Source organism: Onychomys torridus, chromosome 19, assembly GCF_903995425.1.
Source record: "Onychomys torridus chromosome 19, mOncTor1.1, whole genome shotgun sequence".
In the NCBI taxonomy this organism is placed as follows: Eukaryota; Metazoa; Chordata; class Mammalia; order Rodentia; family Cricetidae; genus Onychomys; species Onychomys torridus.
This window is the reverse complement of record NC_050461.1, coordinates 23,606,872-23,633,768: the sequence shown is the minus strand read 5'-3', so window position 1 is coordinate 23,633,768 and position 26,897 is coordinate 23,606,872. Positions and strand designations below refer to the sequence as shown.

The 26,897-nt window shown below is 36.6% G+C and overlaps 1 protein-coding gene and 1 pseudogene across 3 annotated transcripts in view; both read right to left on the bottom strand.

Moving 5' to 3' along the window:
- Positions 1-26,897, bottom strand: part of Nkain2 (sodium/potassium transporting ATPase interacting 2) — a 1,137,884-nt gene that overhangs the window by 448,209 nt on the left and 662,778 nt on the right. The gene's annotated exons all lie outside the window — the stretch shown is intronic.
- LOC118570376 lies at positions 684-1,030 on the bottom strand (annotated as a pseudogene).

Sequence of the window (26,897 nt, the reverse complement as noted above, 5' to 3'; positions counted from 1 at the left end):
AATACTCAGTTCTAAATGGAATATCTGTGTTAAATTCTTCCCTCAGCATTCAGGGAACCCTATGGAAGAGGAAGTCAGGAGATTCTAAGATGCAGAGGGGATGGAGGACACCAAGGAAACAAGACCTTCTAAGCACAGTGGGACCTATGCACATCTGAACTCACAAACGCTGTGGCAGCATTCACAGGTCCTGCAGGCAAGGAGGTGTGTGTAAAATGGGATAACAGCACCAAGGGAAGTGGTCACAAGGCCTTATCCCAAACTCAGAAGCTATCTCCAATGGCTAACCATTCCCAAACAAAAACTTAATTTTCTCTGACGGAGTCTCACGGGAACACTTTACATTTTCTAAGAAATAAGGTCAAAGTGGCAGCAGATGTGGTGTCCTTTCTAAGATGGCACCTGTTGGTACTATGTTTGAAGTTTGTGTCCTCATACAGCAGAGGAGAGAGAGCATGCTACTACTTCAGGGCCTTTTGTAAGTTTCCTGAGTAACCTTTGAGTGTTCATGTTGATGATTACGTTCTCACATATTAGGCAACGCATTCTGAACACAGCAGAGCTCAGACTTCTTGTCATTATAACAATAAATACCATCATTTTAAAGACACTATTTTGTTCTAGGTGCTTAACTATACATATATTTTAACATAAAAAGGCTTTATTTGCAGGGGTGCAGGAATTTAATCAAACAAGTCAAATCCCTTATTATCTTCTGACTCCTTGGACTTCCTTCTCTTCTCTCATCTCCTCTGCTGCAGCAGGAGCAGAACCAGCAACAAGAGCTGCAGAGCCAGGGGCAGCAGAAACAGCCACAGCCACACCATCAGGCACACTGGCAAGTTTGCCAACACCCTGGGCGATGACATCCTCAATGTTTTTTTTCCATTCAGCTCACTGATGATCTTCTTAAGCCTGTCATCGTCCACCTAGATGTCCATGCTGTGTAGTATCTTCTTATTGTTTTTGGCACTAGGAGAGGAGTTGCCCCCAAAGGCCTCAAGCAAATATAAGAGGCAATGTAGCGCATGTTGGCTGCTATGGACAGGCCTCATGTGTGCGACCTTGGCGGTGTCAGGCAGTTAAAGGAAACTTAAAAATATTCTCTATTGAAAACCTTATACAGCAGGAATAATTATATATGTTTAACATTAAGGAGCCTACGTCTCCCAAAGATTGTATGTATCAACCAAACTCACCTTGTTTAATGGAACTTACCTGTGACTGGTATTTTTTATTTCAAAGCCCTGGATCCTCCCATCATACTTCACTACTAAAGATCAATGTTTGCATATTTTGTTCTTCTCTAGTATTTATCAGCTAATAATAGTAGCAGTGTTCTACTCAACGTGGAATGATTTTATACATAAATCTCAGTTTTAAATACTGCTTCATCACTGACTGTTGACAAGAGGCACAGGTGTGCATTAGTACTTGAGAACTGATCGAACCCTAATAGAAGAAATGTTTGGCATTTTAGATTTGAAAACATGAATTTCGATCCAATGGTTTTTCTTCACTAGTTTGTAGGAGTGTGTGTGTGTGTGTGTGTGTGTGTGTGTGTGTGTGTGTGTGTGCGCATTCATACTTCAGGGATTCTTTATTGTTTTAAAAATGATTTTCTTTTGTATGTCATAAAGTTGAACATTTGGGGACTTATTCAACCATTTATAATAGGATCCAGAGGAACTTAAAGCAAGTATCGGATAGCCCCCAAATGATACTTCCTGTAGGAAAGGTCAGAACCTCACAGTGATTATCATTGAACCATAAAAGACAAACAAGTTTGCACAGCTCTGCTACATCTTGGCTCAGTCCAATTGCAGCCCTGCTGAGAATGGTACAATGAAAAGCACAGCTGACACAGGCTGCAAGGAACTATTCTCACTGGGTACTTTTCTTCTTTCCTGTCATTGTTTTGGGTTTGGTTTTCCTTTGTAGGAAAAGTCAAATATAAAAATACATTCATTTACTAGTGAAACACAAACATGCTACCAAGCCAAATTTGAGTGTGATGATATTTTTTTTATAAACTCAAAACAAAGACTAAATGAAAATAAAAACACTTGTTTTTCTGAGCTAACACATGTTAATATGTTGGACAAGGTGGTAGGACTCATAAGCCAATTTTGGCTGAGTATGCTGGGAGACATATATAAAGATGTTGACATATCAAAAAAAAAAAAAAACAACCCTCAATCTTTCTGTGGAAATATACTCCAACTTCCAATAATCTCTGTATTTTGGATCCTAACAGTATTAAAATTATTTGCTTTTTCTAACTTAGTGAAACAATGTAAGAAGCCACAGAAAGTAATTAGTATGTTCTATTCAGCTGACATTGTTTAAAAAGTACAACTTGTCTAGGCTCTAGGCCCAGGGGCACAAGCAGTTGCAGGCCAGCAGGTAGGATTCCTACAGGCAGGCCTGATTACCACCATGCCCCACCAGACCCTATAACCTACAATGCTCAATCCACCCCCAAACTCAACCATCCTCCAAGAGCACAGCTACTCCCTGAGATACAGACTCCGCCAGCTCTGATTGGACCAAGAGCTCCAATTGGACCAAGAGTGGCTTCCTGAGACAAAGACACCATTTGTACCAATTGGAGGAAGAGATGGGTAGATGCCAGTGCAAGAATACACTCAACAACATAAAGAGTAATGTGGCACCACCAGAACCTCTAAGTTCTACCTCAGCAAGACCTGAACATCCCAAAGTAGAAGAAACAGAAGAAAATGACCTTAAATATGACTTTAAGATGCCTTTAAAGAGAAAATAAAAAAATCCCTTAAAGAAATGTCAAGCAAAAAATTTGAAGAAATCAGTAAGCCCCTCAAAGAAAGCCAAGAAAACCAAGAAAAAGCCATTAAACAGGTGAAGGAAACAGTTCAAAATCTGAAAATTGAAATAGAAACAATGAAGAAGGCACAGACAGAGGGAATGCTGGCAATAGAAAATATGAGTAAATGAGCAGGAACTACAGATATAAGCATAACTAACAGAATAGAGGAGATGGAAGACAGAATCTATGGCATGAAGGATACAATAGAGGAAAGAGATTCATCAGTCAAAGAAAATACTGAAGCCAAAAATGTCATAGTACAAAATGTCCAGGAAATCTAGGACACCATGTAAAAGTCAAACATAAGAATAATAGGGATAGAAGAAGAAGAATACTAACTCAAAGGCACAGGAATATATTCAATAAAATCATAGAAGACAATTTTCTCAATCTGAAGAAGGAAATCTTATGAAGATACAAGAAGATTACAGAACATCAAATAGACTGAACCCCAAAAATAAGTCCCCTTGCCACATAATAATCAAACCAATAAACATAAACAATAGAGAAAAATATTAAGAGCTGCAAAGGAAAAAGTCCAAGAAACATATAAAGGCTGACCCATCAGAATAACACCTGACTTCTCAATGGAGACTCTGAAAGCCAGAAGGTCCTGGACAGATGTAATGCAGACACTAAAAGACCATGGATGCCAGCCCAGATTATTATACCCAGAAAAACTCTCAATTACCATAGATGGAGCAAACAAAATATTCAGTAATAAAACAATATTTAAACAATACCTATCCACAGATCTAGTCCTACAGAAAGGACTAGGAGGAAAAAAAAATCCAACCCAAGGAAGTTAGATGCACCTGTGAAAACACAGGCAATAGATAATCCCAAACCAACAAATCCCAAAGAAGGGAAACACACAACACTACCATCAAAAATAACAGGAATTAACAATCACTGGTCATTAATATTCCTTAATATTAAAGGACTCAATTTGCCTATAAAAAGACACAGACTAGCAGAATGTATATGAAAACAGAATCTATCCTTTGGCTGCATACAGGAAACACACCTCAACTTCAAAGACAGATACTACCTCATTGTAAAAGGCTTGGAAAAGTCTTTCCACTCAAATGGACTTAAGAAGCAAGCTGGTGTAGCTATCCTAATATCTAACAAAATAGACTTCAAACTAAAATTAATTAAAAGACATCTATCCCTAGTATATGAGCTGGCTTTCTGGATTCTACTACCTTTGGTGGGACATCTTCCTTACCCCTGATAAAGTGGGGAGGGTCTAGGTCCTGCCTCAACTGAATGTACTAGGCTTTGCTGTCCCTCTATGGGAGAACTTACTCTGTTTGAGGAGGGCATGGGGGAGGGGATCTGGAGGATGGATGAGAGGGTATCTGTGATTGGTATGTGAAATAAATAAAAAATTTAAATAAAAAAATTATAAAAGTAAAAAAGTACAACTTAATGAGTTGTACATACGTACAATAGAAAGTTAAATAAATATAAATCACATTAATATTTGCATAATATTTGTTAATATTATACAATATTTGATCTGATTTAATATAATCTATCAAATCACAGAGTCATTTCACTTGGTCTATACAAGCTATATTATTTGCCTCTTGCTTCAATGTCTCCCATAATTCACTGATTTAAAACAACTTATACTAGGCCCTCTGCATATGGGAGACAGTTGTGTAGCTTGGTCTGTTTGAGGGGCTCCTGACAAAGGGATCCTGGTCATGAGCTTGTGGGTTGGCTACCTACCAACTCCACGGTTCCCCAGAGTGTTCTTGAGTGGGAGTAGTAGGAAATATTAGATAGAAGAGTTTAAAGTCTGGAGATAAACAGGTAGAAAATACAAAATAGACTCAAGAGGATCTGGAACCTATTCCAATGGGCCCTGACTGTCTCTGGCCTTGGTATTTTTAAAAATGCCAAGGGGTGGAGCAAAAGTCCTCCCCCAGCACAGCCAAGTGCAGACTATCTCAGACAAGTGCACTCAGGCCCATGGTCCAATCATCCTCTCTATGCAGACCTGCTGGGTAAAACCACTAGGAACCTGAAAATGGGCTCCCACATGGGGCTTTTGGAGCCCAATACCTATGGTGGGTCTTCTTGCTCAGCCTTGATGTCGGGGAGAGGGGTTTGGTCCTACCTCAGCTGAATGTACCAGACTTTGCTGACTCCCCATGGGAGGCCTTTCCCTTTCAGAGGAGGGGTGGATGGTGGGTGGGTGGAGGAAGTCTGGGGGGAAGCGGGAGGAGGGATGAGAGGGTGATCTGTAGTTGGTACATAAAATGAATAAAAAAATTTCTTAAATAAAATAGGCCAAAAAACTTATACTTAAAGGACATCAGAATATATCAATCTAAAACATTGTATTTCGGTGCCTTAATTATTTTTAACAGAAAGCAAAAAACACTATGTGCAAGAAGCTCTCTCTGATATCTGTCTTTCTTCCTAAAATCAGAATATAAATTCAGGATGAGAAAAATGTCTTCCATGTACTAGGAAAAAAAAAAAAAAAAGGATTCTGAACTTGTAAGTAGGGAATTGCTGTGAAGACTAATCCATACAGGCAAATTTAATGAATGCACTATTTATACCCATATTTTTCCTGGTCACTTTTCCCAAATTTACTTTGATCCCAAACCCCATTTTTCTTTCTCTTCCCTCACTATTATGTGCCAGGCATTAAGTTATTCACAGTTCATAATTAACAATATGAAATAAACAGTATAGATTGGTTACTTTATTATATAATATTTTGATCTATCACTTTGATCTTTGTAATTAAATATGCCTTAATTGTTTAATTGTGTGTCTTAGGCAGGATGTATTGAACAGTATATCTGATAACTGAGACTTTAAAAATCAAGCAATGAGTTTTATAAGAATGAGGGAAGGATAGAAAGTCTTACATGAACGACAGACCATGTATCTTGAACTCACTCTGCCCACAATATATCTTTACCCTGTTATGCATCACATGTAATTACAAGTGACCGGCCTTACTGGTCTGTAATAATAAGCAAAAGGAACTAGAAACTCAGATACAGTTACATCCTTATCAAAGTTACTCTAGTCAGCAACGCTAAGACTTAGTTTCAACAAAAGGCAGTGAAGTTGATATTTTGGACACAGATGACATCGAAGAAGTAACAAATGAGAAATTCTTTCATAGTAAAAGACTTCAGGTATTTCAGTTACAATTAAGTTAACAAAACCTTATTAAGTTAATACATAGTCTGGTGAGGGTTTATTCACTAAAAATGGTCTATTTAGTTCTTTCCATACACCATATGTTAGAAGTGAAAAATGATCATCTTGTGCCAGTGTCAAATTCAATATTCTTTTGGTCATTGTAGTTTTGTCTCCCATCATAGAAGTCAGAGTCAAGAATATCGGAGAAGTCAAATGTAGATTGCTGGGAAGAAGAGCAAGACAAATGAGCCACTTATGGGATATTTTCTAGGGCTAATGAGGCCAAGGAAGAAAGACTATGGCTTTTTGGGTTTTGATAGAAATAGTTACTATCTGAACCCTTAGATTGCATTAAAAAGATATTCACTACTAAACTAAGCACAGAAACATAATGCTACCTAGGTATGCTAGGAAATATTTAGTGAAGACATTAATATTGTTGTTCTTAATCTATTTGGAGATCCCAGCCAAGTGGCTTCTTTGCTCAATTTTATCCTCACAGTGTTTTAAGAGCACTTCTATCCCATTGGAAAGAAGACAAAGCTACAAACAAATAAATAAATAAATAATACAAATTTAGAAGAAACAATAAAAATAGTCCACATACAAACATGCCCTCATCATTTGGCCAGACTCCAGGTTATCTTTGTTGGGACCCTGCAAAGTCATTTTATTAGCAATGTAGACAATCTGAAGCAATCTGGGGTAATGTTGAAACAATCAAGGAAAAGTGTTTGGCACATAGTCAATTGTTAATTGTTTTACTGTGCTGGTAATAAGCTTCTACACATGGTTCTTTTAACAATTTTACTTCCTGAGAAGCCTATGAGTTTTTATTCTCTTAAATATGAAATCACTCAACTTTGATTATTTTATTTGCTACTGAACTCATTCTCATGCATTTGTCCATGGCATATAAACAAAAACCCTCATTTAAAAAAAATCTACCTTCACTCTTTCTAACAATCTCTATTTTTTCTATCTCTGTCTGAAAATCAAATGTGTTACCTTAACTGCACTTTAATGGGCAAATGTCTCTAAAAGACCAGGTTTCCAGGCAACCAAGCAGAGATTAAGGCCAAGACAAAAAAAACAGTTCTTTACTTCAATTGTCACAGTAAAAAGGATTCCTTCATAATGCATTAATGCCCACAGAACTGGCATAATATTTGATTTAATTTTTCATACTGTATCATCAAAAACATTTCTTTTCAAATAACCAATTTTTTTCTGGTTATTGTTTGATTTTTTTCTTCCTCTTTTTTAAAGCAATATATTACTAAATTTGTTGATCTTTAATTCACCCTAGTTTAAAATGTAGTTTAAAAAATATTCTGTTCCAGTCATTGCTGTCTTCTGTGTATGAATAGTATATTCTGACAATCATATTCAGAACCATCATGGAAAAATGGAGAGTTTTGGCTGACAAGGCAGTGTGTAACATTTATACAACTACAGGTATTATAAACATAGAGAGATCACAATCACTGTCAGTGTTACTCCTTTCTTTTACATGTTAAGGGTTTCTAAGAACTCACTTACTGTGACATAGTATAGGAAGACTATTGACAGGCCTGAAAAACGCTTCAGGTAGAAACACATCAGGCATGTTGACAGCTGTTTATAACAAAGCATCATTTTATGCCATTTGGTGCTAAATGGTGAAGTTCAGAGTCACGAACCTGTTGATTCCTGAATGATCACATGGATTAATCTGGACCATATAAAGAATGCAGAACCTTACCACCAAAATTGTGTATGTACTTACGTGACATAAAATTTTGCATTAAGTAACTTTTGTTTAGAACATTGAATGCATCTTTAACAGAAGCAAAACAGAGTTTATTCCCTGGCAGCAAACAGAGCCAATTTATTCTAAGTATCCAATTAAACTACAATGACCAATGCTTCTTAGCAACTTCAGTTTTTACTGGAATTAAAAAAAAAATCTTACTGAAGATACTGATTAGAGGAGTGTGACTTCTCAGTCACTGTTTCATTCAGTAGGAGATTAAATCTAGACCTTGAGATGAACATCAGTGATTTTACAATAATACAGATCAGTAAAAGCTAGGGTATGAGAAGACTATAGCAGAAGAAGATAAAGAAGCAGAGAAGAGTAAATGGAGATCACTTGCATTCCTTCATGAGGTCTAGTTTCTAAGGAGTATGGGGTGCAGAATCTCATTACTTTGGACCAGCTTGTCCAAGAAGAAAACGGAAGTGGGCAGAGATAATGGGAGTCACAGACTAGGAAGCAGAGAGTCAAATAGTGAATTCTGATCCCAGAAACACTAGTTAAAAGGAAAGTATTGAAGCAGGATTTTGCAAAGCTTGTAAGAAAGATGTAAAGCACCTTCAGAACATCTTTGATACAGACTGTGTACTGTGGGAATTGTTCACATATGCAAAAGATGAAAGGCAGTCAAGAAAACCAAGTCAAGTAATCCATTATTTCAGCCTTGCAGAAAATGAGATTAAAAAGTGTGCATCAATATTTGGTACTGGAAGAACACATTGTTAGGGGAGGGTCTGAGAACCAGGGCACCTCATTATTGTGGACACAAAGGCAAAAATATCTTTCAGTTTCTGAATGAAGAAAATATATAAGTTGATATTGGCAGGGACTCAAGAATATTTCTAGTATATTACATATGATATCAAGGCTATCTATATAATAATATGCATATATATTTCCTGTCCTGTGAACAGGTGTATATATTCCATATTGTTACATGGCATTGACTGTAAGAACACCTTTGAATTCCTAGCTGTCATCTCAGGTAAAGTCGTTTTATTCTATTCAGATGAAGTAATTAATTTCTACTATTATCTTCTACTTTGATTTGGGGCCCATAACTTGGGTATTTAAAGACATCTCAGTTCACATATTTGTTCCTCCTTATGTCTTCTATACCTTTGCTTTCTTTTGTTGCTCATGCATTCACACTGAAGCTCTTTCTAAAAGCTCTTATAGACAGTGTTGACATCCCTTCATCTTAACACTGGCGTATGTTTACTGTATCTTGATTATTTAGTTTGATGGATTTTCAAATCTAAATGCGGCAAATGATAATTGGTTGAAACCTTAGCCATTGAGTAGTATATTATAGGCTTCTGAGTCTTTTATATGCAGGCATCTTTTGACATCACATCATTGAAGCAATCATAGCATTGTGTCATGACTGTTGAATGGGAACAAAGCTCTCTTTCTCCACTTAGCCTGTTGACTTCTAGGGATGTGGAGTGATGCACAGTTCCTTGTAACTGCTGAGGGTAGGAATTTGGATCTCATCAGATCTCTACTGATGTCACTTTGGCAGGTAGATGATACTGTCTTATAATTATCCCTGATGTGTCAATTGTCACAAGGGTTGAGGTATGCAAACTGCCTCTTCACTGTTCAGTGGACATGAAGACGATGCCCCCCATGAGCCTCTGGATACCTGTGGGGTCCTGGCCCCACCGGGAACTTAGGTCACTTGTGAAGAGGTGTCCTGGAACCCAGTAAAGGTAAGTGTGCTCTGCTTGACAGTTCCCCAGCCTCCCTCTTATCCAGAGACAAGCAGATGCAGTGGGGAGTAAAGTCAAGTAAGAATTCCTTTATTCCTTTAGGCAGTAAGCCTCTTTTATAGCAAAAACCTCAGAACCCTAGGAGGGGGTGAACCAACCAATCATTTTAAAGGTCACCCTATTTACAAATTGTTTATGCACTGACATCATCTCCTGATTTTAGTATCTTATCTCAGCATAAACAACTTGAGCTAACTTCCTTCCTCACCATTTGTCTCTAATCTCCATACACACAACTCAAGCTAATTTCCACTCCACACTATCCTTTGCATCTACTCTCTGCATAAACAGCTTAAGCTAACTTCCTCTGACACCATCTTTGTAGTTCATGTATGCCCCACATGTACTACGCTCATGATATGCTACTAAATTACATATTTCATGTTAGTAAATTTAACATATAGCTTAGGAGAGGAGACATTTTTCTCTTAGTATAATCTAGAAAACTGGTTATTGTTTTGAATTTTGTGAAATAGGGAAAAAGTATGTGCGATTATCAGTGGTGATAGTTGTGTCATTATGTAGAGAAAGAGGTTGTCGGACACTCTATCACTTTCTGAAGGCTCGCTTACCAGGAACTTTTTAGGAGCTTTCCTGTGAACAATAGGAAAAATACATCTATCTTCCCAGAAATAGGAGTCTTAATACAAAGCAGCTGAAAACTCAACAGAGCTTCAAGGACAAGTGAAGCTATGACAGAAAATCTAATGTGTGTCTTTAGGGTCTCCAAGGACAGGATGAGAAATTACCTTCCATATAAGAAACTTGCTAAAGAAGTAATTAAACTCCAAGCAAACCTTAATATCAATGAATATTAAAATTCATTCTTCTTTTAAAGCAAGTTCTCTTCAAAGATCAATAATATTGGAACTTTGAAGGCTAGTCATTATTTTTAATTAAAAATAAAAGTTACAAATGAGCAACACTGGAAATGAGAGAGGCAGAATCACTACAAATTCCAGAGCAAGAAAACACAAAGAGGCTATTATAAAGTACCTTTACACCGCATGTTCAAATACATGGATACAATGCACCAATTCCTTAAAAGAAGCCACCTGCCCAAACAAATTTTACAGTGACAAAACACTGACCTTCACTGTAGGGGACAGAGAAGTTGCCTTCTATCTCTCTAGAAAAATTTTAATCAGAAAAATCTGAAAAGTGGCTTGTATTTTTTGTATATATTTTTTTTTTTTGTGATACAGTTTCACTTTTAGGTCCAGAGTGCCAAGTGATTTATTATGTATCCCTGATCAGAGTTCCTCCTGCCTTTCCCTTCTAATTGTTGGGGTTACAAGTGGGAGCCACTATGCCACACTCAGAATTTAACAACTGATAGATATGAACTGCATGCAGTAAAAGTCTCTAAATAAATTGCTGAATATATAAAACCAGAATTTATTTAGCACCACACTGTGGGTGCCTATAACTAAACCTATTGACCCTAGTTCCATAGTATATTTCTTGTTACACCTCAAAAACTTAAAGAATCTATATTATTTACATGGAATCATGGATTTAGATGTCCATATCCCTCGCCACACCGTGACGGCACTGAAACGAAGAAAAAGGGTACAGGGTTACACTGAAACAAGGCACTTTCAACTTAATAGAGAAACTAGATTCCTCTCCCCCCCAAACTCTTTGATTAGTATTACATGGACTTCCCCCCTTCTGTTTTACTTAGATTTCTCAGACCTGGTACTGAAGAATATAGTAATCATTAGTTATTTATATTTGAAACAGTTCTTCAGGGAGAGCCTATGCAATTTCACCTGTGGGATTGTTAACTAATTGTTTTTATTTTGCTCTTTGACAATGTCATTCATTGACATGCTGCGTATTAGTCATTTTCATCCTCATTACTCTGGATCATCCCTTCTCTCCCACTGAAACCCCTTCTTTCCAACAAGTACACTCCTACTTTGACCTTTTACATTTTTTTACACTCTAATACAGTAGTTCTCAACCTGTGGGTCATAACCCCTCTGGGAGTCATACAACCCTTCATAGGGGTCACCATTGGAAATATCAGATGTTTGCACTATGACTCATAACAGTAGAAAAATTATAGTTATGATTTAACAACTAAAATAATTTTATGGTTGAAGTCCACCATAACTTGAGGAACTGTATTAAAGGGCCATGGCATTAGAAAGGTTAATGTAAGATTAATGATATTTGTTTGTATAAGCATGGGTGAGAGGTTATTTGCTAGAACCTGGACAATATGTCAGTGGCTTCACCATCGAAGAATATGATGCCCTGTCCCCACGCACCTTTAACTTTCCTTAATCCTTCAGTGAGGGGCAAGGTATTATGATTCCCCTCCTCAGTGCATGATGAAGTGGTGACTATTCCAGGCTTGTGCAGGAAACCCCAGCTGCAGCAACACCATGAGTACAATGGTCATGCCCTACACATAACACACTGCTTCACAGCATTCCTCTCCAACTTACATTCGTTCCGCCTACTCCTATGTGACATTTCCTCATCCATGGAGGGAGGGATAAAAATATCCAATTTAGGGCTCAGTATCCCACAGCCACTTTTTCTCTGTACCTTAGCCAGATTTGCTTCTCTGTATTAACCCCACCCCCTGAAAAGAAGGTGCTTCTCTGGTAAAGGCCAAGAGCAACATGGATTTTACAACAAGGTTAACACTGAGGTCCTAAGTCTTAGCAATCTCCTTAACTTGTTTAAAAAAAAATTATAACAAAATTTTCTGAGTTTATCATGTTAATGTGAATTTATAAATCTTTAAGTGTCATAAACAGAAATGGTTTTTTTTTTTGAGGCTTTAAAAGTGAATACAAGTAATGTACAGTCTGAGACAGTTATATTTAGGAAAACAAAATATTTGTAATGACAATTAATGAAAAGAGAGGTCATGAAATTGAAAAAGAAAGAGGAGGTGGTGTATGAGGAGGGTTTAGAGAAAGAAATGGAAGGGGAAAATGTTGTAATTATAATCTTCAAAAGAAAAGAAAACAATTGAAAAGAAGCAAAACATGAGAAAATAACAATAGTTACGTGTCTATATGAAGAAGTGTTTTTTTTAGTTTTAAGGCCTAAAAATCATTCTATTAGGTCACATGCTATTTCTTTATTGTTGTAGAATATTATTTTAAGGTGTTACTTTTATTTATGACTCTGAGAAGCTGTGTTACTGTGCCTGTCTAAAACACCTGATGGTCTAATAAAGAGCTGAATGGCAAATAGCAAGGCAGGAGAAAGGATAGGCATGGATGGCAGGCAGAGAGGATAAATATAAGGAGAAATCTTGGAAAGAGAGGGGAAGGAGGAGGACTTCATGGGCCAGCCACCCAGTGTAGATAAAATTCTAAACATTTTTAGTACATAAGAAATACAGAGCCAAATACAGAGGTAATGGCCAAAGAGATCAGAGAGCCACAACTACCTTATCTTACCACCGTGCCACCATCACTTCACCAGAGAGAGCTTCTTTCTGTGTGATTTGTGTTTTTATTGCCTTTCTGTTCTGCCTTCCCATTGGCTCTAAGCCCAGCCACATGACTTCCTCCTCACTGCCCGTCTTTACAGATCTCCAGGTCTCTATAGTTGGTACTGGGATTAAAGGCTCCTGTCACCTAGCTTGGCTGTGTCCTTGACCACACAGAGACTGTGCCTACCATGTGATCAGATTAAGGACGTATGCTACCAAGGCTGGATTTCTGTTTATGGCTCCTTGTGTGACCTTGCTATGTGACATTTGATCTCCAGGAAAAATTTATTTTTTAACATACAAATAAAGTCACATTTCAGCACAATTAAAATATCACCAAAACCCAGCTAAATAGCAAGAGAGAGAGTAAGAAAGAAATAAAAGGTATATAGGAATATGTAAAACATTGAACTTCCATCACTTTTCAATCTTTTGTATGAAACACAAAGTAACGAAAACTTGTAATAAAGTGTATGACAATTCTGTCCAACTTCCTCCTCAAAGCAGAGCAAACTCTAGAGATGGGTGCAGGAACTGGCCCTGCCATGGGAGGGAAGGATGACTTTGAATATGATTTCAAGAAATAAAGGAATTGCGGGAGGGTGCCACTAACCTCTGAGGGTAGAATTTACTAATCCTAATCCCTGACTAGGGTACTGTGAGGGAATTGTCGGTCTCTCCTTCCTAGGGCCTAGAATGATGATGCTAAGGGTTCATAAGGAAAATGTTCCAGGGACACTCCCATCCTTTGGACTGGTATGTAAAGGATTCCCACTAGTCTAGAAATGTAAGTTAATCAGAAATACAGATATCCTCCCTGCATAAAAGTAGTTTCTAGATCTCTCTCTCTCTCTCTCCCTCTCCCTCTCTTCTCTCTCTCTCTCTCTCTCTCTCTCTCTCTCTCTCTCTCTCTCTCTCTCTCTCTATCTCTTAGAGACAGGATTTTTGTGTATAATTTTGGTACCTGTCCTGGATCTCACTCTGGAGACCCACCTGTTTCTGCCTCCCGAGTGCTGGGATTAAAGGCATGTGCTACCACCGCCCAGCTTTAGTTTCTATATATCTTATTCCTGAAAAGGGGAATAGCTAGTGCCCAAGGTCACTAATAATCAAAAATCACTTTATAAAAAATGATCAGATTGCCAGGCGGTGGCGGCGCACACCTTTAATCCCAGCATTCGGGAGGCAGAGGCAGGTGATCTCTGTGAGTTCGAGGCCAGCCTGGGCTACAAAGTGAGTTCCAGGAAAAGCGCAAAGCTACATAAAGAAACCCTGTCTTGAAAAGCCAGAGAGAGAGAGAGAGAGAGAGAGAGAGAGAGAGAGAGAGAGAGAGAGAGAGAAGATTGTCTCTAGGTCCCACTAGATTCTGTCAATATTTTCAAATATATGTTGGGTACATACTAGTGCAAACAATAAAGAACCTTGATATGTATGGAGGCAAAAAAGAGCCAAGAGCCACCAGAATGAATAAAATAATTTTACTTATGGAAGCTGTGGATATTACAGTGGCCGTGCTTGGACTTTAAAATAGCTCAAGAATTTATCATTCTGTAACAGATGAAATCTGAAACCGAAGGACAGGCAGATTTAGCAAGAACAAAAGTGATCTAGAACTGAAAAATAAAATTAATAAACTTAGGACCTCACAAGATCCACAGCTCACCATGCAAAGATTAGTCAGGAGTTAATGAAGGGAAAGATCAGAATCACATTTGAAGTAAAAGAATGAAACAATGCATTTTTCTTACTTATATGTAGTCTGTTTCTACCCACTATAACTCCAGGTTCCATGACTTCAACTTGCTGACTGTTTTTCCGTTGTGCTGGAAAATTTCTTCACATGTAATCCATAATCAATTGATATTTATTGGACAAAAATACATTTGTTTGGAAAAATTCCTTTTCATTATCATTATTTCCACAACAGTTTTGACAGAATATGCACAGACTAAATACGGTTGACTACACTAAATAACATTCAATAATAATGGCCAACTAGTGAGGGAAATGACAAGTTATTAGTAATGAAAAAAGAGAATTTTTTAATAAAAGATGATTATAAGGTTTCCATACACACATGTACAGATGCACACACACACACACACACACACACACACACACACACACACACACAAAATGTAAGCTAATAAATCCTCTAGAATTGTGATCTTCACCAGAAGCATGACTAATACACTGGGCAGACAGCTTGTCACGTGTCGTGTTTCTATCCTGTAAGGGTAGGGTGATTTGTACCATCCCAATTTCTACACAGTGAGTGTTTGTAGATTTTTTAAGGAAAGGCAACAAAAAACCCCTTCCAATATTTATAAATACCCCCAGAAACATTTTGAGATACTAGTTGTTCTGTAGTAGTGTGAGATAGTACTTATTTTTGACAAAGAATTACTTTCTGAACAGGACATGGTGCTTTAGCCAAAAGTAAAATCTGTTAAGTCTTGACTGCATTAAAATTTAAGAAATCTTGCTCATCAAAAAGCATCATTAAGAGAGTGGAGAGGCAGCTTCAGGGGAGAAAAAACAATTACAGTTACAGAACCAGCATAGAATCCAAAATCAGATTTTATAAAAATGCAATACAAATGACAGAAATAAAAAAAAAATGGTCAGGAGTATTTGAACAATGAAAATATACAATAGCCAAGAATATGAAAAGATTTCCAACATTATTGCTAAATGGGAGGATGTAAATACACACATATATAAAATGACAAGGTGAGGAAATTTAACAAGAGAAATAGTGAACTATGATGGAGAGGAAGGTCTGGTGAAGCATTCCCTAGAAATGAATGGATAGTAAACATTTTATGTAGTCCCTGCTGTATGGTCTCTCTCTCAAGCACTGAGTTGTGTTTCTGGGCACCGAAAATCAACCATTGGCAGGGACAAATACACAGGTATGGCTGTGTTAACAAACGTCATTTAAAAAATATAATTGGCTCACTGGTTTTGGTTAGTGAGCCATGCTTGGTAGACTTCTGATAGAGAGCACCAGAATGCTTACAGATGGACTGTAGGAGTGCGAATTTGTACAATAAATTCAGAAACAATTTGTTATCTTACAATTGTATCATATACAAGGTGGTGGCTATTCTTCATTAACTTGATAAGACTGAGAATCACCTAGAAGCACCACATACACACAAGCATATGTATAAGGATACTTCCTGAGAGAACTAATATAGTGGACAATGTTTGCACTAAGTGTAGGCTGAATCACACTAGGCTGGGGTGTCTTCATGAACAAAATGCAGAAGGAAGGAGGTAGCTTACCCCTGCAGCCAGTCTCCTTCCTTCCCCTCCCTCTCTCTGCCCTTTCCCCTTTTGTCCTCTCCCTCCTTCCTTCCTTGTTCCCATGCTATGAGCTACTCTCTCTTCCCTTCCCACAAGGATGGAATGAAATCTCTGTCACCAAGACTACAAATAAATTATTATCTAAGTTATTTTGCTCAGGTGCTTTGTCCTACTAACACAAAACTAATACACATTTCTTCTCAGTAATTTTGTTCTTAGGTTATGTACTCCTCAGAAATGTTCTTGGGAGACAGACAACAGTGATTTGTGGGCATTAGTTTTAGTAATGAGATAATAGTGTTACCTCTTATAACATTGGCAGCAAAAGGGATACATTACTATAATGTGCTAAATATGAAATAATTTGGACCAAAAAAACAAAAAAGAAGGGAAGAATGGCTCAGATAATTGTAACGATGTGAAAGGGGCTAGGCAAATCTACTGATGTATGTTTTTCAAGTACAATTATTAGCTACACTATAATGTTCTCCTCATTCTTGTTCAGCTTATAAGAAATATAAGTGAAATAAAATAAATACTGTCATAAAATTCAGGAAACTGGCATCATGACTGGAGAACATGTATGGAAAAAGTCTGATACTCTACCATGTATTTCTTTTTTTAAAATAACTTTATTCATTTATTTTACAGTCCGGCTGCAGTTCCCCCCTCCCCTCTCCTTCGCCCCCTTCCTCACCCTCTGCTGTTCCCACCCCCATTTCTGAGCCTGATGGGGTTGACCTAAAACTTGCTTTGTTTGAACATTTTCCCATTTGTGCTTCAGTAATATACTTTGTGCTGAGAGAATTTTTTTTTAAGTTACTAAAATGTTGACATGTCTTTTCTTTTATAATGTCTTTCTTTTATAAGGGGAAAAAGATACAGATATCCATGTAAGGTGGATGTAGAAATACAAATTAGGAGACTCTATTATGGACAAGAGTGTTGAGTACTGCAGCCAAGGTCTCATTCATAGCATGCTCAGCAATTCTCTTCTCTTGTGACTGCATCAAGTCACAAATAGAACTTTACAAATAGAATATGCATTCCCATTTTTCTACCATTACAAAGTATTTGGGTCAATGTTTGAAGGAATTATTGGTTTTGTGTCCAAAATATTTTATACCACTGAGTGCATACATTTTCTAGTATACTAATTTCCAACCCTCACTGCATATATTACAATGAACTGACTATTGAACCAAAAAACAAACAAACAAACAAACAAAAAGCAACAGAAAAAACCCAGAAATTGTAGTTTGAATCTAGCTCAATTAATTAAATCCACTTCTCTTGAGGTACGGCTAGGGCATTAAAAACCCCAGAGGATGGTGTTATGTGCAAGAAGTTTGAGAAACACTGACCTATCTGACATCCCTCAGAAGTTGGTATAATTAAGGTAGAAATGGCTCACCTGCCTAGGTATAATGATTTAGGGAGAAATATGTAATAGCCCAAGCAAATGGAACTGCCCTCATATAATCTCTATTTTTAAATACAGTTCTAAGATCACCATTTTTCAAAGCTCACATATTTAAAACATCTTTTTCTTTCTTCTTTCTGAATATTTCAGTTCAAGTCATGAAAATGATGAAAAGTAAAGGTGAATTCATGGATCCACACACCAGCAATTTCTTCTGTAGCTGTTCTTCAGCATTCTGTGTTTTAAGTGAACTCAGCTCACAGCTTTGTTATGAAAAGGCATCCTTTTGTGGTTACTGTTTGTTTGTTTTCAAAATGGAAATTTTCCCATTAATTGCAAGCCAAAAATTGTTCAATATCTACCACTTTTCCTTATTTTCCCTCTTTGTTTCACAAAGAGACCCTTTGTGTTGATTGCATTTAGGCACACACAATGGGAGTCGTACCTTGACAAAATAAACAGTACACTTCTGGAATCCTATGCTTGTCTGCCTCTTGGCATTCAACTTAAATCTGTGCTCTACCCCATGAAAAGCTGCATCCCATTGGACTCATGAGATGTTTACCAAGGGGAAATGTAGCTTCACAATATGATCTACTTAATACCGTCAACTTCTCTGAAATCCCTAAAACCCTTAATTTTTAGATAACTTATTTTGTTATTATTATGCATGTTTTCTCACATTGAAAAACATAATAAAACAATATAAGCTAAAACTAAAAATAAAACATTGGAGTTGGACAAGTTAAACAAACAGAAGGAAAAGAGCCCAAGAGAAGGCCCAAGAATCAGAGCCCCACTCCTTCTTATTATACTCAGGAATATCATAAAACATACTAAACTGGGAGCCATGAAACACACCTAGTGGACCTGTTATAGATCCATGCACATCCTGTGAATGCTGCCTCAATCTCTGTGACTTCATGTGAGCTTTGCTCATATTGATTTAGAAGACCTTGGTTTTTCCGTGTTCTCCATCCCTTCTGGCTCTTGCACTCTTTCTGTCTTCTCTTCCAAGGAGTTCTCTGACCCCTGAGGGGAGGAATCTGGTAGAGACATCCCATTGAGGGCTACATGTTGAAGATCTCTCACTCTCTGCATAATGTCTGGCTGTGGGTTCTGTATTTGTTCCAGCCTGCTGCAGGAGGAAGCTTTTCTGATGGTGAGCAAGACACTGATCTTTGAATACAGCAGAATGCTGTTTTGACTAATTTTATTGCTATGGATTTTTTTTGCAGTGGTATTTGGTTTTACCCTAGGTTCTTGGGCTATCTAGTCTCTGGTTCTTGGTCACTCAAGCAGTGCCAGGTATGGGTTTCACCTTGTGGAGCAGGCCTAAGTCAAATCAGGTAATGTTTGGTTACTCCCAAAATATTTGTGCTATCATTGCACTAGCATATCTTGGAGGCAGGATACCACTGTAGATCAAGGAGTTTGTGGCTGGCTTGGTCTTTGCTTTTCTGTTTTAGTAGTGTCATGAATATTCTCCTGTACTGAAGTCACTAGAACATAAAAGGCTAAGGCTCCATAAGGTACTAGCTCAATTTCTCTAAGCTCAGTGAGGTGTATAAATGTAGTCTTCCTCAATGGGGGCTTGCAATAGTCTTGGCAACAGCTAGGGTTATTTGGGAATTCCCATTGGAATCCTTTGGCCAACAACCCAATTAGATGTAACACAATCCTAGTACTGGAAGCTTCGTTTGATGACAAGAGCAGTCCAGTTGGGGCTCTGGCTCCCCCAATTATTGGGTGATTTCATTTAGAGAGCCTTTATAGACTTATATGTTTTTAGAAAGATTTACTCTATTTGGTTTCCTTACTACCCTTCAAATGGCCTTTAATTTTAGCTTTGTGTCCTGTTATCCCATACCTTAGCTTCTTCTTCCCTCCCACTCCCCACTTAATCCCCCCATTCAAACACCACATCCAACCATAACTATTGTTTCCCTTTCCTAATGAGATATGTGTCCCTCATCAGTCCATTTTAACTTAAACATAATTTCATTTTCCCACCTCTCTTTTCTCCTTGCAGCTCTTCCTAGGTCCTTGCTCTAAACCCTATCCTGTTCTCACCTACTGTCAAATTGGTCACTTTTTTCTTTCATTATTATTGTTATTAACTACCCATTTGTGTATATGTGTGAGCAAATACATAAATACAACCCTGTGAGTTCATTTTTGTTGTTTGTGTATATATGGTTTTAGACCTGACCACTTTGTATTAGATAACCAATAAGAGGCCTTATCTCGTACATCTCAATGAATCTGTAGATTTAGTAGACATTGAGATTGTCCAATTATTCAAATAATCAACCTTTAACCCATGTACAGAGTAGTGACTTTCTATTAAAAATAAGCATGTTACAAAACAATATCACATATTAAAAGTCAAAATATGTTGGCAGTAGTTTTATGAAATTTGAAAAAAAATTCAGATGATTTTCAAATGTCTTTTCTTCAGAAGCATGTAATCAGCTAAACCACTGGTAAATCATGACAATATTTTCTTCTCTTCTCTTTTGATCCTTAAGAAAGAAAATTTTTCCCAAATACACAGTAAAAATACTGTTTTCTATTTACATTGATGAAGAAAATAAATACCATGATGATACAGAACACTAAAACTATGTTTCCTTGTGGTTATTGATCTAATTGAATACACATTACTCATTAATTTTACACCTTTGTTTATGATTTAAATAAAACTGATTTTCTAGCATTGGTTAAAAAATAGAAGATGCAGAGTAATTCTTGCTATTCAAGGCGAGTTGGCTCTGAGACACCCTTCAACTCCCTAACCTCCACCAAGGACTTCAAATCTGAGAATGCTCAAATCTGCACAAATTACGGTACAGTATTTGCACATAAACTAGATAAAAAATCTTGTATTTTAAGCAACCTCTAGATTGTTTATGAGGATACAATATAAATGCAGCATAACTGATACTTATACTGTACTGTTTAGGGAATAATGGGAAAGAAATGAAAACATGCATATTCAGTACAGATTCATTTTTTAATTACATGTATGTTTTTGATACAGCATTGATTGACTTTGTAGGTGCAGATCTCTTGGATATGGATATCTAACTACTTTCCAGAAATATCATTTTACTGCAAACTAAATATTGAAGCAAGTTATCAAGATCATGTGACCACTATACTTAAGTACATGAATTTTATTGACTTAATATAATCTATTGAGAATCTGTACTAGATACTTATTATATCAAATGGAGATTCATGCCAGTAATTAGTAATTAAATATATTTAGACTCTACATTCTATACTGTTAGGTACTGAGCCAGGGAAATCAGTTGTCTAGAAACGGAGTATAAGGCCAGCATATCATGGCAAACCATAACAAACCATCACAGACAAGACACAGATAATGATGGTAGCTTTACCATAAATTTCTTATAAAAATTAAATCTTAATGAATCATGATGATCATCTTCAGAAATAATTTAGTTGTTTATTCTCCCATCAAAACTAATATTCTTTTTTAAGAATAAATCAAAGAGCTTTTAAATTCTAAATCTGCCACTTAGAAAGAAACAATATAGACTGGAGCATCATTAATTTTCCAGTACACTTGAATACCTGATCTTTTTATGTGAAATAGGAGACAAAATCTACAATAAAATATTTCAAATGTATAAAACTCAAGGTTTTGTTTGTTTGTTTGTTTTGATTTTTGAGATATGGTATCTCTGTGTAGTTATGGAGCCTGTTCTGGAACTCTGTAGCACAGGCAGGCCTCAAACTCACAGAGATCCTCCTGCCTCTGCCTCCTGAGTGTTGCTATTAAAGGCGTGCACTACCACTGTCTGGCAAAACTGAAGCTTTTCTATTCTTTTCCTCAAATGTCAAGGTCTTATTTTATATATACATACATATATATATATATATATATATATATATATATATTACATTATGCATTTGCTCAAATCGTTTCTTTTAATATGTGGCTCTAATGCTGACATGATCATAATAAATAATCTGTCTATACCTCAGTTTCTGAATCCATAAACTAGGCACAATGGCTGCATTGATTACTGAATGAGATGATGCTTTTAGCCCAATGTCAAGTATTTAACAAATGCTTAACAACTATTTGCTATTGTTCAGAATCATAATATCATTATAATATCATTGTTATTATTAAGGATAATTATTTGGTAATAACCATATGTCATAAAATGCTTTAGAAAAGTAAATGAATTTATACACACACACACACACACACACACATATTATTAAACTACAGTGTAGTTTAACTAAATTCTAAGTTAATTCACTTAAACAACATTTCAAAGGAGTTACACAATAACATAAATGTTAAAACCATCATTGTAATGATTTTTATTGCACATATTAAGTATTCTATTGAAGAATAAGTCATAATTATCCTAGGTACATACATACAAAGCTGAGGTTTATTTTCGCTTTTTTAAAACTTCTGGAGTCTCAGGCAGTATTGTGACTATGGTCTCCTCATCTTTTTCTAGACAAAGGCATTAAACTGTTCTAGCACACATTTCAGATTTTCCCCACAACATATCAAAACACAAAGTACAAGGTTCCTGTGCCAAGCTGACACTCACATTTATCCGTGAAGATTAATGATGTATGACTGCCTTAAAGTTAAAAATAAATTAAAAATTTTGAATTCATTTTTTTTCTATCTAGATTTTCCATTTTTTTTTTTTTTTTGTGAGAGATGCCAGCATCCTATCTCAGAGGTGAGCAGCTTTCTGTGTTATTTTTGAACCTGCTTAATCCTCCCACACACAATTCTAATTCAGCAGCCTGTCTGATCGTTGTCCTTTCATTTTGGTCTCTCCCGATTCTTAACGATCTCTGGCCTGAATCGCTGAAACATCATACTCTCTGTTAGCAGAGGCTCCCAGACCTTCTTCCATCTAATTAAGGGAAAATGACATGATTGAAGTCACAGTTATGTTTCTCAACTGTATTTCATTAAAATGCCTCCCTTTTAGATCTCACCACCAGTCACTATACCTTTCCTCAAATCCAGATTGCAAGCATTTCCCAAATCTCATGGCATTCAACTGCATCTTCTTTTCTCATTCCCCACCATTCCCTTTGTTCCAAAAATTATTCATATTTTTGGATTACTTATATATTTTTCTCACATTCCATTTTAATAGTCACACATCATTAGATAGGAAGTTTTTGTGTGACTGACAAGTACTTCTAAATTCCTATATTGAATTAGATAGTTTTAGAATGTTAATCAAGAGTGCTTTTCTCTCAGATTATATCACATGTGCAAATCAAAAGGGCCAGGGAAGTTACCCTAGATTATATGTTCCCGAGAAAGCGGTTTCTTTCTGTTCTGTTTGCTACTGTATCTCCTAAATGAGCCCAGTTACTCAGTAAATGTACATGGATGGCAGTAAATGAGTAATGGCAGAAATATTCTTGCATGACTAACTGGTACTTATTATAGAGACAACCTACAAAATCATGACAGTATTCTCAGTATGGAATGGAACTATTTTCCTGTGATGCAAGACATCCACTATTTATCTAAACATGTCTGCCTCCCGTGCGTACATTTCCTTTTCATATAGGAATGTAATAAAGAACAGAGTAATATTAAAAGAAAATCATTGATTTTTTTTTTTGTTTAACATGTAAGTGCATTGAACATAATAGCCTGAAGGGCTAAGGGAAGAGTCTAATTCTACATCCCTGCATGTCACATACTAATGTACACAGCAAAAGGTGTTTATCATTTCAAGCCAGCTAACCTTAGGGACACATGGGAATCCAAACTTTATTATCTAAAACAGTTTTCTCTTTTAGAAACTTAGAATACAACAGCGTTACATGTTTATTATGCTTGAGGTGAATTTGTAAGTCAAAGTTGGGAATACCTTATTAGAAATAAATAAATTATAAAAAGTCCGGTTTCTAGCTGTAACTCAAATATAAGTTATCTGTTAAACAAAAGGAGAAAAGTCTTTATTACATATGTAAAATTCAATGAATGGTATAATTTCACACCATTTTCTGCCTTGAGTTTTAATTATGTATTGGTGTGGAAGCTAGACTGTTATTGGTTGGAACAGAACTCTACTGGCGTAGCAAAATGGGAGCACCTCCAAATTTTAAGCATAAAACTATTCACAGTAGCATAACATCTTCTCTAGTGACTTTGTATTATTTTATGACCTATTGTTTTTCATTTTTGTCACGTGCTGAATACACCATATAAATTATTTTAACATTAGTTTACTGAAATGCCTTATTCTAGATTTCCGGGAATAGATCAGAATGTTCTGAAAATTGAAGGTCAAACTATGACTTTTCCTCATTCTGGCAAGGCTATGGCCAGAGAATCCTTTCTGAGAAATCAAACACTGTGCTTTTGGGATGTGATCATCTATCCATGTCTGCCTTCCTGTCACCTATCTACCTACCTGCCTATCTACCCTCTGTACATCAGTCATCTGTTTATCATATAGCTACCTGTCTTTCTGTCTTCTATTCCTTCTCTTTTTCTGGAGAGCCCGACTAATTCAGGGATGTTGGTGATTTTGAGGTCATGCTTTCTTTTCTTTCTTTCTTCTTCTTCTTCTTCTTCTTCTTCTTCTTCTTCTTCTTCTTCTTCTTCTAATTATTATTATTATTATTATTATTATTATTATTATATTTTTAATTTTATACATCAGCCATGGGTTCCCCTGTCCTCCCCCATCCCCATCTTCCCCCCCAGCCCCTCCCCTCCATTCCTATGTCTTCCAGGACCAAGACACCCCTGGGAACTCATTTAAACCTGGTGGATTCAGTACAGGCAGGTCCCGTCCCCTCCTTCCAGGCTGAGCATGTGTCCCTGTGTAAGCCCAAGGTTCCAAACAGCCAGCTCATGCACCAAGGACAGGTCCTGGTCCCACAGCCTGGGTGCCTCCTAAACAGATCAAGCTATTCAATTGTCTCATTTATCCAGAGGGTCTGATCCAGCTGGGGGCTCCACAGCCTTTGGTTCATAATTCATGTGCTTCCATTCGATTGGCTCCTATCATAATGTAATGCTACTATGGGAACATAAGAAGTAACTCAACTGGTAAGTGGTGCTTATAAAACTACCTTCACAGATTATAGAAACATAAAAGGTCAGGAGAGGTATAACTTGTGATTTTATAGATGATCTCATGGGAACTTATTTTTTCAAATGATTTATTCAAACTCATGAAGAGTTATGGATTATTTGTTTTTAAAAGAGGGGGGAGAAAGAAATCTATATAACATATATCTGGTCTTGAAATTAGACAATATAAGTACTATTCCCAAAACATAATGGCTAGTTCACTGTGATTCTTTCATACACTGAGAGTTCCCCTGGATTACATATAACTTTATGAACCATCTGAAATTTTAAATACGGAAAATCTGGGCCTGAAGTATTCCCTTGTTACCCATATTTTGTATAACCTCAGTCAACTGGCTTTATCTCCTCACATACAGAGTTTTATGGTGATGATTATATGAATTGATAAAATCTTCCAAGTGATAGAAAATGGGCAAATATAATGTGGTTCTTAATGTTGTGAGGTAACCACATTTGTAGAATATGCATGTGCATGAAACGATGCTCCAAGGTGTAACTTAGAATGGTTGGGTGTAAAGAATTCGGAGTTGGGGTAGGGGCTAGAGATGCACCTCCCCCTCCACAGTTTGTATAAGTATCTGGCATCTCATGATGATTCTTGCCTTTAACTCCTTATAGTAACAGGACACCTTATAACTGTCACTCCTTATTTCAGTAATGTTCTGTTATTTTTGCCTGAATTTTATAAAATAACCTGAAGCTTTACAGAGGATGTTGATTTGCATAAGTCATAAGCAGCATAGTCAAGATTGTAAACCAGGTCTCTTGTTTTTGATTATTCCCACCACCTCTTTACTATGGCCCAGTCCTCATAATATATAAATCACATTACATGAGACAATTCCCACAGTGAAGGAAAGCATTGTATTAGGAGCATGAAGAATCATTCTCATTAGCTTATGGTTCCACCTCATGTACTGAACCAGTGTATAACAGTGATGCTAATGAATATCAACGCAGTTTTTAGTTAAAAGTTAATTTCATACACCTTGATTATTTAAGTCCTCCCTACTGCTCAAGTAAGTCTAACTAAATCATTTTTTGTTTAAATTTTACTTTTAGCTCCTAAAAATTCTACACCCACAGATTTTATTTGTATATTGACAACCTGACAGAATGCAAAATTCAAATGAAAAGAGGCATGTGTTTGACTTTAAAGAAAGTAAAGGGATGGGAAAACATTAGGAACATGATCTTAGACTGGAGAACCTACACTGTCTCTAATGACATCACTAGCATTCTACTAAATTTAATTTCTGTCAGAAAGGTAACTTTTAAATTGTTCTACCCTTTAAAAATTAATAGAAGGCAGACTTATTTTCTTCTGTCTTAAATATGATTTTATATATTTGGGAAACAGAGCCATGAAGTGGCCTGCTGTGGTGAGTATGCATGGATGGCTTTTCCAATGATGGATACAGTCAGAAATTCTTCTCTAACTATGGGCTATGCCTTCTATAGGGAAAGGAATCTTCCAACTTGGGCATAATTGAAAATTAACCTCCACTTTTTTATGTTTTGAATTTATAATGGTAATTTCTGAACACCTTAGTTTTCTACCTGTACTAAAATATAATGGAGAAATTGTAAGCATCTCCAAAGGGTATTTGCTACATCGGTAAAGACTAATAGCATATTTTATAAATATATCTTTACTGGTACTAGATACTACAGTGAAACAGTAGAGGTTGCATTAGCAGTTATTTATAGAAATTCAGTTGTCCTGACTCCAATATAATTACTAAAAAAATAATTTGAAAGAGAACAGATGCTAAAGTATATTTTTCATCTCTTTTAGAACTTTCCAATTCAGGGAAAGGATAGCAATCAGTATGTTTTAAAACAACACATAAATACCATTCAAAGAATAGATGTACCCATAGGTTGAGGAATGTTTATTCAAGAGTGTCATACTATAAGATCCTGCCTCCATGGTGTGGAGGCAGTTAGTCTG